General features: G+C 37.4%; 1 long non-coding RNA gene and 1 pseudogene across 1 annotated transcript; both read right to left on the reverse strand.

Moving 5' to 3' along the window:
• Positions 1-2,738: 2,738 nt before the first annotated feature.
• LOC139780410 (uncharacterized) lies at positions 2,739-9,019 on the reverse strand (annotated as a pseudogene).
• A 2,321-nt stretch (positions 9,020-11,340) lies between these two features.
• LOC139780426 (uncharacterized) lies at positions 11,341-11,981 on the reverse strand. The gene is made up of 3 exons (XR_011720234.1): positions 11,808-11,981; positions 11,579-11,720; positions 11,341-11,507 (listed from the first exon to the last, which is right to left on the reverse strand). It is a non-coding gene; the product is annotated as an uncharacterized lncRNA (long non-coding RNA).
• Between the last annotated feature and the right edge of the window lie 3,939 nt (positions 11,982-15,920).

Here is a 15,920-nt window from a genome sequence, read left to right on the forward strand (position 1 = left end):
CGGCGTATTCAATTCCCGGAATTTCGTTTATTGGTCGGATGAAAACCCGCACGTCGTCCGTGAGGGTAATTTTCAATATCGCTGGTCCATAAACGTATGGGCGGGAGTAATCGGGAATCAAGTGGTAAGTAAAAGTAGAAAGAAAGTAATTTTCTCTTGTTGTTTAAGTGAAGAAACATTTTTATTCATTATTTCCAGATCGGTCCATATTTCCTCCCACCGCGTTTAACTGGCAATATTTATGCCAATTTTATTGAGAATGAATTGCCAGTTCTTCTCGCGGATGTGCCCCTTCGCGTACGGGCGCAGCTAATTTTTCAGCACGACGGAGCTCCGGCTCATTTTAGTCGTCAAGTGCGCGAAATATTAGACGCGCGTTTTCCGGATAGGTGGATGGGTCGTGGTGGCCCAATCGCCTGGCCGGCACGGTCGCCAGATTTAAATGTATTAGACTTTTTTGTATGGGGTCATATAAAAAGTCTAATCGAGCAGCGGCGTAATGGTGGAGAAAACGAGGTACGTGAAGCTATTGTTGCGGCCTTCGATACTATTACGCCGGACATGGCGCACCGTGCGACGCGCAATATTGTACGAAGGGCCGAACTCTGCATACGAGAGAGAGGACGGCACTTCGAACAATTTTTGCATTAAATAATGAGAGTGGATTAGGCCTACCGGGGAAACCACTATAAAAAAACGCACCAAGCTATCTACCGCAAGGTGGTGTGGAAATGATAGCGTATCATTTTCCTGCCATCGAAAAGGCGAGAGGCTAAGAGCCAGCGCACGTACATTGCCGTAGTATCTTACGCCTTACGTACAGAAATTACGTACGAGAATGTTGCGTTACGCGGCACGTACGCAGCAAAAAATCGTGTTTATACGTTAAAATATCCTTGTGTTACCAAAATTTAATTATTACTTTAATGTAAAATACACATACAACAACTATGTTATTATTTTCTTAACATTGTCATATGTTACATTTATGTCAACGTGAGAACTTAACATTTTATGCGTATGTCATGTAGAAATTAAATATTATTTTGAGTTCTTTTAATACAATTATTTTTTAAAAAATAAAACGTCTTATGGTGCGTGTCCACCTGCGAGTAAAACTCTCGAGAGTAGCTCTCGAGATTGATTCTCGCAAATGGACATATTCCTGGAGAGTACCTAACGGAGAATGAATCGCAGCTCTCGGCGAGCGAACTTATTCAATAAGTTCCTTTGTGTCATCAAAGGAACAAACTTTTGCCATCTCGGTTTTTACTCTCAACATGTAGCTCTCAAAATACGAACAGCGTTCGAGCTTGGCGAGCTGATCTCCGAGAGTAAAATAAGCGTCGTGTCGATTTGCGAGTAGGTCTTGACAAGTTTGCTCGCCGAGAGTTGCGAATTCATTCTCCGTTAGGTACTCTCAGGAGTATGTCCATTTGCTAGAATCAATCTCAAGAGCTACTCTCGAGAGTTTTACTCGCAGGTGGACACGCACCATTAAAGTTATTCTAACATAAACAAAAGTTAAAGTAAAGCTTTAAATAATCGTAAACTTTGACATACAAAATAATTAAATTCACTAAAATTAAATAAATATTTCTATTACACATAATTCAAGCTAAACTAATTAATATTATCTAAGGCGTAAGACGCTACGGCAATGCCTGTGCAATACGTGTGCTGGTTAATACTTTTTCGCCGCAGTGTATGTCATCTGTCGCTCGCCGCTCGCCATGCGCCGCGCGCCCCTCACCGTTCGTCACGGGCCGCGCGCCCCTCACCGCTCACCGCGCGCCGGGCACCGTGCCAGCCGAGACGCCGAGACCCGCCTCTATCGCTCCTTGCGCGCTCATTCGCTCAGACGTTTCAATTAATAACTCGTTAACTATTGCGAATTTTGCAAAATGGTACAAGACTTTTCTTTTCAGTTTGACCCAATCTACCCCAGCCATTCGGCTGGATACTTTTATTTTTGACACCCTGTATATATTCTCTTTGTAGTTGGCGTAATTTAAAGATTTCATATATTTTTTTGAAATAACATATCACTTAGGTTGAGTTAGGTAAAACAATTTTGTGATATAATTTTGTTAAGGTATATATCACTTGGATTGAGTTTGGTAACGCAATTTCGTGATATAATAATAATTTTGTTAAGGTATATATATATATATATTCTCTCTTTGTAATTGGCGCAGTATTAAATGATTTCACGTATTTTTTTTTTAATAGATACCACTTGTTATTTAGGTTTTTTCGAGGTAGATATCACTTGGATTGAATAAAATAACAATTTTGTAATTTAATAATTTTGTGAGACAATTTTTGTGAGACAATTTTGTGAGACAATTTTTGTGAGACAATTTTGTGAGATAATTTTTCGATTGAATTTACAAAATACATTGCGTGTACTTGGCACTTTTTTTTACCTTTTTTGAAAAAGGTAATTTTGTACTGATATAACGTACAGAAACAATGTAAAGCTATATATAACTATCTACTTTATTCCAAATTTCTCATTTAATTATCGAATTTATATGTATTATTTCGTATTAAAAATTTTGTCTTAATCCAATTAATAATTTTTGGCACACCTAATCTTTTGTGATAAAATAAAAGTAATAAAAAAATACAAGCCTAATGACAAGAGTGATGATATTTCTATTGAAGAATAATGTCATAAACAGCCATAGTTGAATAATGATATATTTCTTAATATTTATATGTACCTTGTAGATCTATAGCGACGTAATAGCCATTAACGCTCTGCAGCTTGTTTCTTGCCTCGTCTGTAAGAAACACATGTCGGTTTTTATCAAAAACGGGACGGGTCGTAGACATTTTTGTATGCGTCACAAATGCACGCTGATACAATTTTTGTTTAATACCAATTGTGTTTTGTTAAAACAATGGTGAAGATAGAATCAGAAGTATCAAACAATAGTGTTTAGTAAAAAACGAGAGATGGCGCCATTTGTTTGGGTAAAAAGGGTATAGTCTCAAAGATGTTGTTACAAAAGAAGAAATAAAACTGCACATTTTAATTGTAAAATTATTAACTCAGAAGACAATTAAGTTATTTGAAAAAGCTTAATATATCTGATTAATGTATTATTATAACAAACGCGAGAAGGCAAAATAGAACAAATATTTGTTTACCTTCAAAATATATAACTGTTTCAATCTAAGTGTTAAAAAAAAAAAACACTTGTAATAAATAATAATTAGTTTTTTAATAATCAAGAGACACGGTAGTGTCTCGCGCCAAGTACACGCGAAGCGAGACCGTACCGTGACTCTTTTACGCGACGTAATAATAACTTAAGGCTCCTGGGTAGTCACCGCGGTCATATTGAATTTCTTGCTATCGAGGCGAGAAATTACCCTATTTTGTCCTGCGTGGCATTCTCAAATAAAGACATTTCAATAAAAAATCACTGTCACTAATAAAATAAAAATACCTGTTCTCGTTTCGTTGTTTTCTCCTCTTTCTCCCTCTTTCGCACTTCCAGAAGATATTCGTTGAAAAGGCTTTCTCGTTCGCGCATCTTTTCTACATTCTTAAATCGTTCATCCCTTCCATGTTTTTGAGCAAAATCACTAAATGATGATCTACAAAAGAACAGAAAACATAAATTAACATTTTCTGCAGAAACACAGAAACAAACCGAATAAAAAAATGCTCTCTTTGTACGCGTACTTTTTATGAAGTCCTGCCTCTTCTAAAAGCTTCTGGAATTGCTCTTTTCGTTCTTTCATTTTATTCCTCTTTTTTCGCCTTTCTTCTTCCGCCCTCTCCTTCACGTATTTCTCGAAGACCTGTTTCCTTTCCTTCGACGTTAGAAGTAAATAGCGTGGATCAAATACTATCTTATAAAGTTCTTTTTCCCAGGTATACTGAATGCAGATACCTGAAAACGTAATAATTCGGTTACTCTCGGTACAATAAAGTAACATAACGGTCTGTACAAATGATAATAATGTAATGATTTACATCTTTCTCTGCAAGCATATCCCTGAACAATTTGATCCTCGTTTCCAATGGAACTATCGCCCTCTCCCTCGCTGCTCTCACTTCGGCCTCTATTGCAGCTTCCTTGCCGATGTCGATGGTCTTCTTCCCTTCCTTCTCCTCTTTTTCCTTGATGAGTGTTGTGCCTGAATGATAATATAGATTTTATATATAAATCCTGTATTAATCCACTTTTGTATACATCATTTCAGAGTAGCAATTACTTTTGGGTCCCTCGTTTTTCGGCTTTTTGGCTGGTGTGGGTTGATCTTCATCGCTGCTTTCGCTGAAATCCGACTGACATGCTGGTTTTGTAGCACCAATCGTGTCCGAAGGCGTTGATATCATTTTGTCCACATCTTGACGGCCAACAAGATCATCCGGCCTTTCCCAAACTGATATCCTCGAAGAACGATTGTAAAAAAATACCCGTCCGTCTCCAGTCCAAACAACACACCTTCACATACAAATATATTCGCTAGCTCATGTAAATATACACATTATGAGTATATAGCAAAAAACAATGAATCACAATATGAAAAACAAGTATCGCTAAATATACCATGGAGTTCCAGGCACTGGCGTACTAGAAATTGGTCTAGACTTTTCTTGAGGCTTTGCAGGTTCCTTTGCAATATTTTCCTTCTTCTTCGTTTTAGCGCCATTTTTTGTACTATCTTTGGTTTCATGTGCGTTCTCTTGCGGCTTTTCTTGCTTGCTAGGTTCAACAATGGTGGTAGTGTTGTTGGTAACGGCAGTGGTTGTAACAGCGGTAGTGGTAGGGACAACATTTGCTTCCTCGTTTTTCTGCCGTAATGTTAATTTCGCATCTAACAAAACAAAATATCAGAATATGTCATTTAAAACTTACATGACATTATTATGTTTAAAGATTCTAAGATCTTCGTTACTTTGCTTTACAAAGATAAATGCTGCGAATTACATATTACGTACTCTCCAGATCTTTCAAAGCTCGTAGCTTTTCCCACACTGATTCTCTTGCTTTACTATTGTAATAATAGAATCTGCCATCTGGTGCACGATGCTCGGTTCAGACCATAGCAGCCGCTATTAATTAAGAATCAAGCTGTGCAAGTATGACAGGATCTTCAGGAGGTGCTTGAGGTGTTATTACATGAGGCATTTGTGGCATACCTAAAAAAAGAAAGTAGGCACACTGTAAATTAATCTATAAAAATTATTAAAATATTTCTTTTTTCGTCGTATTCGTCAGATATCTTTTTCAATTGCATATTTTATATTACCCCAATTTGTTTGTGGTGGCCCATAACCGCCAAAAAGTTGGAAACCAGGCGGTGGCATCCCAAAGGGCGCTCCGTTGTGTGCGTGCGTATAAATGTGTGTGTATGTCCGCGGTGTCGGGAACTCGGGTTGATGCCGTAGGTTCGTTAAGCCCAAGGAACTGCGCGGATCACTTCCCTCTGCGACCTGCTCCGAATTGCGTTGCGATCGGATTGCCAAACTGATTTGGCATTTTGTGCTGCATAGGGATCATATTTGGCGGCGATTGCATTATGTTCGTATTCACTGCCGGTGTATTTATCGGTGGCGTATTGGTAATTGTCGTGGGTGCTGTACCTGACATTTTAAATTTTTATCTTTTACTGATGATACTTTGGTAAATTTAAAGAATTTGATTGCTAAGATATACACACAAAGCTCGAGAAACGTTTTCAAAATTAAATAGTATTAATACCGTTCAAAATACCGTTTGACTGATTTGTCTTGGACGCTTGATTGTTGACATCTGGGGTGTCATTCAATGTAGGAGGTGGTCCAGTGCCAGGAGGCACCGTACTTAATTGATTAATGGCATCTGTGTTGTTAGAGGATGATTGCTCGCCGTCTAGAGAGATTCTGTTTTCACTCATCTTGGTCGCCGTACTACTTGACGGAGTAGGTGTGGTAGAACGCGTTGTCGCTTGCTTTGACGCACCATGTACTAACTGTTCTAACTACAAAACCGTGAGATATTTTATCTAGAATTGTTCTAAATTAATCATATCAAATCTTATACAAAAAAACAAAATAAACTTGCGATTGACTATCGAATAAATTTACCGATCTTTGTTACGACATTGGTAATTGTCTATTTTTTGATATACGCTTCATTTATACTTCGTTCTTGTCCCTATATTTTACGCGTAAAAATATGTCATAAAACTGATAATAACAAAAAAAATAAATATAATTTTGATGTCGAGAAGATATACGGCTTAGATGTGTAATCATGACCAGAGTAAGTAAAGAATTTAATATTACTTGAAATTAATAATAAAAAAAGCATTTAATCGATTATATCGGCTTAGATATATAATCATGACCAGGGTAAGCAAAGAATTTAGATTACTTGCAAATAATAATAAAAGAAAAGCATTTAATCGATTACATCGGTGAGAATCGGAATTCAATAGGAAATTACTTACCTGATCTTGTACCACGACCTTTACATTTGATCCCTCTTTCCCTCTGTTTAGTCCATGTGGTATCTCTCGTACGAATATTGTAATAATACGACTTTCCATCAGCCGCTTTCGTCTCTACCCACACTTCTCCGTTGAGATCTAGACCTGGAATTTGCGATTGTTGTTGCGCTTGCTGGGGTGGCTGTTGATGTCCTGGAATCTATGACATATATATTTAATTCGGAAAGGTATCTTTAAGGCTCCTGGATAGTCACCGCGGCCATATTGAATTTCTTGCTATCGAGGCGAGAAATTACCCTATTTTGTTTTGCGTGGCATTCTCAAATAAAAAGACATTTCAAGAAAAAGTCACTTTAGATCATTTCAGAACACTTCTAAAATTGACCGGGGACTATTCTTTTCCCTCGACAATAAACAAACAGTCATAAAACGAAGCCTAAACATACGGGAAAACAAGCCGTTTGACGACTATCGAAAGAAGTGGAAAATGATCCTCCGCATATGTATTCCTTGCAAATCTTACTCTTCGGTCAATTTTACGAGTTTCACGAATACATTAAATGTTATAGCACAAGTACAGAGCGAATAATAACAAAATACCATGCAGGACAAAATAGGTTGTCAACATGTCACAGAAAATAGAATTCTCCATTGGAGAGTTCTTATTTCTATCGCGACGGTACCGTCAACGCGGAGTTCTCGGCTCAGGGACCAGGAGCCTTAAATGCTTTCAAAGTAAATAGTTAAAAAACATGTTTAAATAATCGATTAGATTATATATACAAATATTCATAGATTCATGTCATGAAAGTTGATGTCGTTAATAGAAGAAAATATAGTAAAACAATCTAATAAATAATACTAAATAGATGATACCAAAAAGTAATTTCCAAAATTGAAACCTTACTTAGTAGACAGAGAATGTATATTATAAATGAATCTTAAAAAACATACATCAATGGTTTGCTAATGCAGCAGCCAGACGATCACGTTTCGCGCCGCCTGTTTCTCCTGCAGGTTCATACTGCCCCATTTCGTCGCCTTCGTTCCCATAAACAAAAGGCAATCCTTCCTCAATATACAGCTCGAGGAAATCATCCTCCTGCTGTAGACATATATTATGTAGAACACAGCCTGCCAGTATGGTGTCTGGGATTTCTTCGTAGCAGACCATGGAGAGATGTCTTAATCGTCGAAAGCGTCCTTTCAGTAATCCGAAAGTTCTTTCAATTGTTTGTCTCGTTTTACTCAGAATGGTATTAAAGAGATTTGTATCTAAAATTAATATGTGTTATCATTGTAAGGCGAAGAATTTTTAAAGTGTTACGTGCAAAGTAAAAAAATATTAACTTACAGCAGTTAGGTGTCCTATATTGTTATATGGTGAAATACACCAAGGCAATGGAGGATTATAGGCCTTATCTCCAATTATATATTCACCATTGGGGAAAAAATTTTGCATGTTTGCCTCAGTGTCTCTGTATAATGGAGAATTCCGAAATACTCGTAGATCTCCCACAGACCCAGGATAGCCAGCAAATACATCGGTGAATCGCAACTCAGGATCACATACCGCTTGAAGGGTTATTGCGTACTCACATTTTCTAGTTCGATAATATTGTGCATCAACCTAACAAATTTTAAAAATTTTACAACATGGTATTTTTTTAACTTGTAATACTCTGTAAGTAGCAAATTAAAATACATTACATTTATTTCTTAATTGTTACTTTTTCTGTTGTAAATTTCTTTAAAAGTGTAAGTTTTTGTTGTAAAAATACAAGTTAAATTTACTTGAGGTGCATCAATGGGAACGTAACAACCGTCTATTGCACCAATCACTCCCGTCATACCAGCAAGATCGCTGAACTTCTGAACAGTCCTTTCTAACTTTTCGCCTATAGGCCAAGCAATAAGTCTATGAGATATAGAAACAAGGGCAACTATAACTCTTCGAAAGCAGGAATGAAGGGTTGATTTTGACATATCAAACTTTATTCCGATAGATCTACAAAAGAAATATGTGCATTATAACTTTCAGCCTGTTGTGAGGTTAAGCGTGAGGTATAATATTAACAATATATACGACAGGATCGGAGACAAAATGACAATATAGGAGACAAGGCTAAGAAATTATGTAATTCTTCAACTTTTCTGCTTACCTAAAACAATCGGGCGTTGCGAGCAACCACACAACAGCTAATAGCTGCTTTTCGATTTTTGTTGTCGGTCTACCAGTTCCTGTACGATTTTCCAAGAGAGGAGCAATGACAGTTAACAATATTTCGAATGCTGGCGCAGACATACGAAAATTCTCTTGGAACTGTTTGAAGGTAAATCTTGGCACGACGAGTTCAACAAAATTTTATCATCGTGCTGGCTTCGGACCCACTTCTTTTTCTTCGTGCATCACCGTTGCAAGCATTATCTCAACCTCATCATCGCTTTCGTCGTCGTCATCGTTATTTTCACAAAATACCTCGTCAATAACTTTTCTCATCTGATATGCCAAAGCCACTACAGAAGATGCAATAACTAATTCTCTGTCTCCTATATCCATATTTGTACCACGTTGATTTCTTATGGTAACTAAAAAAATATAGTACATGCCAGAATAGAACATTAACCAAAAAGAAACTTGAATATTTTATTGTGAAAATGTACATGCGTCAATAGCACTGTGAGTAATAAGAAAAAAAATCGGGTACAGTAATGACAAGGACTTTCGCGTGTTCTATGATGAAGTAGTAATTATACAAACAATTAATGATACTGTATTTCAACTTACGTGGCAGTACACTTTGACTGTGTATTTATGTTTGTGATGGAAGACCGGATAACAAATAACGCGGAGAGTATGACACGGAGAGCAGACTAAAAATATATTTCAAAGGAGGAAATGCGTCATCGTAAAATTTGCGGAAGTCAAGTCAAAACGCTAACTTTTTGTTTATTAATTAATTAAAAACTATAAAATTAATAACAAAATATTAACTTGTATTTTTTATGTTAATATACGTATTACTACACGTGTGTATGGCACGCCGTTTTGCTATTTAATACTATCATACAAATTCTACGAAATTAAATTGATACTCAAAGAAAAGAAATTATTTTATGTCTAGACATATTTATAATTTATCGAATTATTATTAAGCTATTACATAATTAAAAATGCAGAATTAAAATTATGTCTAGACAAAATATTAATTCTGAATTTATTTTATGTTATGACATAAAATTTTTTCGGGAATTAAAATTATGCACATAATTGTAATTGCCGATTTTGTATTATGTACATAATTTTAATTCTAGAAATTTTATGTACATAATTTTAATTCTTGAATTTCTATTATGTACATAATTTTAATTCTTGAATTTCTATTATGTACATAATTTTAATTCTTGAATTTCTATTATGTAGAAATAATAAGATGTGAGAAATCGATCAATACCTCGGCAGTCTTCTTCTGTATGTCTTCAATTGCCACTTCGATGCAACTCAGGACTATCTGTTTTCGAGCCACAACTCGAATTCTGGTTTTCAGATATGGGAAATGTGTCGCTACCGTTAAAATATAGTCTTCCGTTTACGCTGTTCACGTAATTCACCGTGAGCTTTGCCACCAGGAGTAAAAGGTGTGGCATAAACAAATCGTTCTAAAAACAAAAGCCATTATCGAAACAAATTGTTAATTACTGTATAATTAATTACTGTTATCACAAAATAATATTTTGTCTAAATCAATACTCACTTATGTTGAAATTCCGATGGAAAACTGTAGGTCTGTGTCTAAGCTCGTGTGCTTCGAAGTACGGCTCCACGTAAGTGATCTGTACGTAAGCTTTGTCCGGTTCCAGCTTGCTAGGATCCACAGGATTCGAATCCTTTATTATAACTATATTCTCCGCGCCGAATCTCTCGGCATAAAAGTTATCGAGTCTCGAGAATATTTCCGGGAGTTTTGTTAAAGTTGGCTCTTTGTAAACGAACTCTTCGCCGGCGAGATCGCCGAATCTGGCGCTATAGAAACCAACTCTGAAGTACGTCCCGAAGGACACGCTTTCCAGCCAATTGTTCCACACGCGTATATGCCTCGTGAAGTTTACTAAAAGAAAGTTCCGAAATAATATCTTATGCAGTAAATTTGAAAAAGATGTGCCCTCCATATCATACTAAACAATTTAAATTTTCTTATCCGTGTTAGCTAATTCCTTGTAGTCATGTGCAGCTTCTGCTATAGGTAGCAACACCCTATAGACGTCAGGAATAGCTTCGTACATTCCAGCTGCGTGAAAAGAGCTAGCCGCGTGCTCCAATAAACCCGCCAATTTACTTTCTGAAAAATCAGGGCCTAAGCAAAGCCCTTCTTCCCTTCTGGCCAGTACGTCATCGCCGACGGCGCTCTCCTCTAAAGCGTTCGGTGTTACGGCGTTCAAAGCAACGGCTCCTACGGGCCGACCGCCGCCACCAGGTTCGAGTAGATGAAGATATTCCGCTACCAGAGCGGCACTGTGCACATCCTAGTATTAACGCAGGAGAACGGCGGCACAATATACGGCGCGAGCAATCCCATGACCGATCGGTCTTTATCGCAGGCCCGTCATACAGGAACTAAATTCGCCGGATCGTCGCACAGCACGCAAAACCTTCGAGTTCGGAAGCGGCGCAGGTATCGCGGAATAGAATGTATCAGCAACGCTGAATCTGGAACAATATTTAATAAAATATTTAATAACAAATATTTAATAAATATTCAATATTTAATAAAATATTGAATAACAAATATTAAGAATATTTAATCAAAATAAAACGGACAAACTTGCCGCTTTAAATCCTGTACCTGTCGATCCTCCAATCTTTTCTGCTCGTTTATCTGATCGATCGTTTCGAGGCAAACACGATCTAACAAACTCGGCAGAAGAGGGTCATGTTGCGAATGCCGCAAATCCAAACTTGCCCAAGATCCTCTCGGAGTATCTCCGGAATTGGACAAATCATCCTCCTCGTTCGGTGATACACAGCCATTTGCATCTTCTTGATCTACCTAATTAAGATAAATCGCTTTCACTTCCTGCTTATCACAAATAAATTAATTTTATCTCCAGCACTAGATACCTCGAAATCTTGTCTAGGTGTATCCTGAAGCAATCTGTCTCTGGCGATAGGTGAGATTCTACCTTTGTATTTACGATGTATTACGACCCAGTCTGAAGTAAAACTCTCAATGCATCTTTTCACATAAGGCGACACGGTATCACTGAAAGCCAAATGATCAAAATGAAGAATGGATGGCAAGTTTTAAATAACTGTATTGTAATTAATAGCGTTTCGACTATTTTCTTACATTGATTCGTGCGGTACTACTGACTCCTCTGTTCGAATCTTCCTCTTTACGACTCTCAATTCGACGTCTCCCGGTAGAAAATCTGATATTGGTTTTAAAGGATCACGGTCCAGCACTGACTGATGCTGTCCCAAGAAATTCCTCGTAATCAAGTGGTTCTAATACCTCGCACAGGGACATCTGCATATAAGAAATTAAATATTAATTTACTCCAAGATTATTGGCAATCTCTTTATATGCCAGTTTTCCAAAGAAGACTGCATACCGTGGAAAAAAATCCTGATACACTGCTACCGCTCTTGGATAAATCACGAGAATAGAAAGTAGAAGTGGCAATTTGCCGCCTCACATCGGCGGCATGCTGTTTGCTTAACTTGTGAGCAAACGCACGCTGGACCGAAGACATTATAAATGTCCCAGCAAATTAATCCGACGAGATTCTGTAACTGTTAAATGCCATATCGAAATAATACTTAGTCGTGCTTATGTTCTCAATTGAATTTATATTCTCTATTTATGTTCTCTATATATGTTCTCTATTTACATTCTTTATTTATATTCTCATGACAAAGCGACGTATGTAGTGTTGTTTTCGTTTTAATTTCAACTTAACGTCCGAGCTTTACAAAGCAATTGATCATGTATACATATAAGAGCTTGTCTCCTGCCGCTGTCTTCCAGTTAATATTAAATTGTAAGAGACAGTTCATAATTAGCATAACAACTAGATTGTGAAAGAATTTTCCTTTATTTATTAAAACGAGTAAACCACGATATCATACGAAATTTACAGTAACATGCCTTTTTTTAGAAAGGAACCAAAACAGATATGGACAGATATAAATCTGACAAAACTACAAATGGTTTTAGCTTTTAAATCCAAATTAATTAATCATTAACAAACAGATATGGACAGATATAAAATCTGCATTAATTAATTTGGATTCAAAAGCTAGAACCATCTGTAGTTTTGTCAGATTTATATCTGTCCATATTTGTTTGTTGTAACATTAATTACACAGGACCACAAAAAATTTTTTTTGAAAAGCAACTGGGATCAGAGTAGGTGTTTCTTATAGATTTTGGGTCACTGAATCCGAATTCGTAAACCGTTTTGCTCCATCACGTCTAGATTTTTAGATAATCGAGAAAAATAGCGGAAAATCTGTGAAAATTGAAATAAACATTTAAAGAAAAAGCAAAAGTATAACATCAAAGAAAGAGAAAAAGTATAACATCAATATGCGGTCGCAGAACTGATTTAAATATATTTTGGTAAGTTAAATAAAGTGCAAAAAAGGAGGATGTTAAAAAAGGGACGAATTTCGCCCAAAAAGGTGTAAGTAAAAGAAATAGTGTTTTTTGTAGATCTTGATCTCCTGAATACGATAAAGCTAATAAAAAGTTCGTGGTGCTTGGGGAACACCTTGAAAATTGAGCATAAACGTGGTGTATTTACAGAAATTCGGATGAGATATATGCTCTATCATAAAATGTACTGGTGAAAGATTTGTTGGGGAGAGGAAAAAGGGGGAAGAAAGAGTGTTTTGTGTGCGTGTGTGTGTGCATGTGTGCGTGCGCGAGTGCGGGTGCGTGTGCGGGTACGGGTGTGTGCGGGTGTGCGCGTGTGTGCGGGTGTGTGCACACTCGCACACACGCGCACGCGCGCACACACCCGTACCCGCACACGCACCCTCACCCGCACCCGCACCCGCATCCGCACCCGCACCCGCACCCGCACCCGCACCCGCACCCGCACCTGCACCCGCACCCGCACCCGCACCCGCGCACGCACACACGCACACACACACACACCCGCGCACACACGCGCACACCCGCACTCGCACCCGCGCGCATACACACACACACACACACGCACACATACACCCGCACCCGCGCACACACGCGCACACCCGCACCAGCACCCGCGCACATACACACACACGCACACGCACCCGCGCACACCCGCGCCCGCGCGCGCGCACGCACGCGCACACACACACACACACACAACACTCTTTCTTCCCCCTTTTCTCTCCCCAACAAATCTTTCACCAGTACATTTTATGATATAGCATATATCATCCGAATTTCTGTAAATACACCACGTTTATGCTCAATTTTCAAGGTGTTCCCCAAGCACCACGAACTTTTTATTAGCTTTATCGTATTCAGGAGATCAAGATCTACAAAAAACACTATTTCTTTTACTTACACCTTTTTGGGCGAAATTCGTCCCTTTTTTAACATCCTCCTTTTTTGCACTTTATTTAACTTACCAAAATATATTTAAATCAGTTCTGCGACCGCATTTTGATGTTATACTTTTTCTCTTTCTTTGATGTTATACTTTTGCTCTTTCTTTAAATGTTTATTTCAATTTTCACAGATTTTCCGCTATTTTTCTCGATTATCTAAAAATCTAGACGTGATGGAGCAAAACGGTTTACGAATTCGGATTCAGTGACCCAAAATCTATAAGAAACACCTACTGTGATCCCAGTTGCTTTTCAAAAAAAATTTTTTGTGGTCCTGTGTTATTAATGTATCACATATTTATTTCCTTTTTATTATGCAAATTTGATTTCCTTTGCAATAAAGAAACATACACAATACACACAGTATCTTTAAACTTACATCATTTTTCATTTTTGTACGTGTCAAACTTGTCGATCAATCATTTCACTCAGAAATAATTGCGTGCTGCATTAATGCATTTAAAAGGACATTACAACAAATAAAAACAATGGGAAAATTAGAAAATAATGATTAATATTCATAGTTGTGAGAGTAGCTCGGAAATCGAGCAGAAAAAGTATAAACACGAGTATGAATAACGAGATATCGGGATGAGAATGTGTACTTGTTATATCAAGTAATTACTTACGTTAATCTGAATTCATTGAGAACGGGACTGTGAATCAAAATCGCCAGCAAGAATCCACTATCTTCCAAAACCTTCCTCGAGGCTCGAGCCTTGACGTGAATCCTGGCTGACTTGAGTTGACTGGCGCTTTGGATGCTAGGTCCCTCGGATGATTATTACCTAAACTAGCGACTTGATCCGCTCTTCTCAGGATTTTTACCGTCATATGATACGCAACTTTAACATTTTATAGAATTACCGACAATTAATTTAATTTAATTAGTTTAAAATATAGAGCCAAAACGTTGTGCATTCTTGTATATATCGCGCCAGTTAATCGAGAAATAAATTGAATTGCTGTTAATTAGTTTATTTTTTCTATTAATTAATTTTTATTAGAATAGAGTTGTTTTCCAAATAATAAAAATTATATCGACACTTTATCCAAATGATTCCGGAGCGATTGGATTAAAAACAAATTTTTTTAGACACTTTCTGCTAACTATAAGCTTAATTGATTTTAATTAATTGTGATTATTGTATGGTTTTCCAAACTCTCTAAAAAGTTTTTTCCAAATATCTCCAAATGATTTCCAAACGATTGGATAAGATAATTTTTAATAATTTTTAATTTGTTTGCTAACTATACGTCTTTTCGCGAACGTGGCAAGCTGAATAGAATCACGCGGCTAGCATGACAAACAGACAAGAGACGAAAGTGCTCGACGAAATAAATATAAATTCAAACCAAACTCGTTACACATTATTTATTACAAAATGTACAGATCGCCACCCAGATAGCACAGCTGATCTTTATGAATTCATAAAGATCAGATTCAGATCTTTTTGAATTCATAAAGAGATAATTCTGACTCTGCAGATGTTAAAAAATTCTATATTATTAACTACCCTACTTTTTCGATAATTTAATTATTTAATGGAAGTTCTTCTAAAGGCCATTGTATGTCTGTTCAATTTAAAATCCGCGGGTTTTAGTTTGATGGAAGAGAGGGGGTCACCCAGCTCATCCATCGAAAATCATCGAGGAGCTGGGTGACCCCCACTACCGACAAAATTGAAGCATTTTAAGAGTTTCGTCACTTTCCGTGTAATGTCGGGCTCTTTCGTCAATTTGGCGTCCGCCTACTTTTCCCCACCTTATACTACGTCTCTTCGACTGTCCAATCGCAAGGCTTCCGCTAAGCCACCCGAGGCTCGTCCGAGACTTTCTGAACGGGGGTTTGGGT

Source organism: Temnothorax nylanderi, unplaced genomic scaffold (assembly GCF_030848795.1).
Source record: "Temnothorax nylanderi isolate EJ_2023f unplaced genomic scaffold, tnyl_v1.0 TNYL_tig0277_pilon, whole genome shotgun sequence".
Classification (NCBI taxonomy): domain Eukaryota; kingdom Metazoa; phylum Arthropoda; class Insecta; order Hymenoptera; family Formicidae; genus Temnothorax; species Temnothorax nylanderi.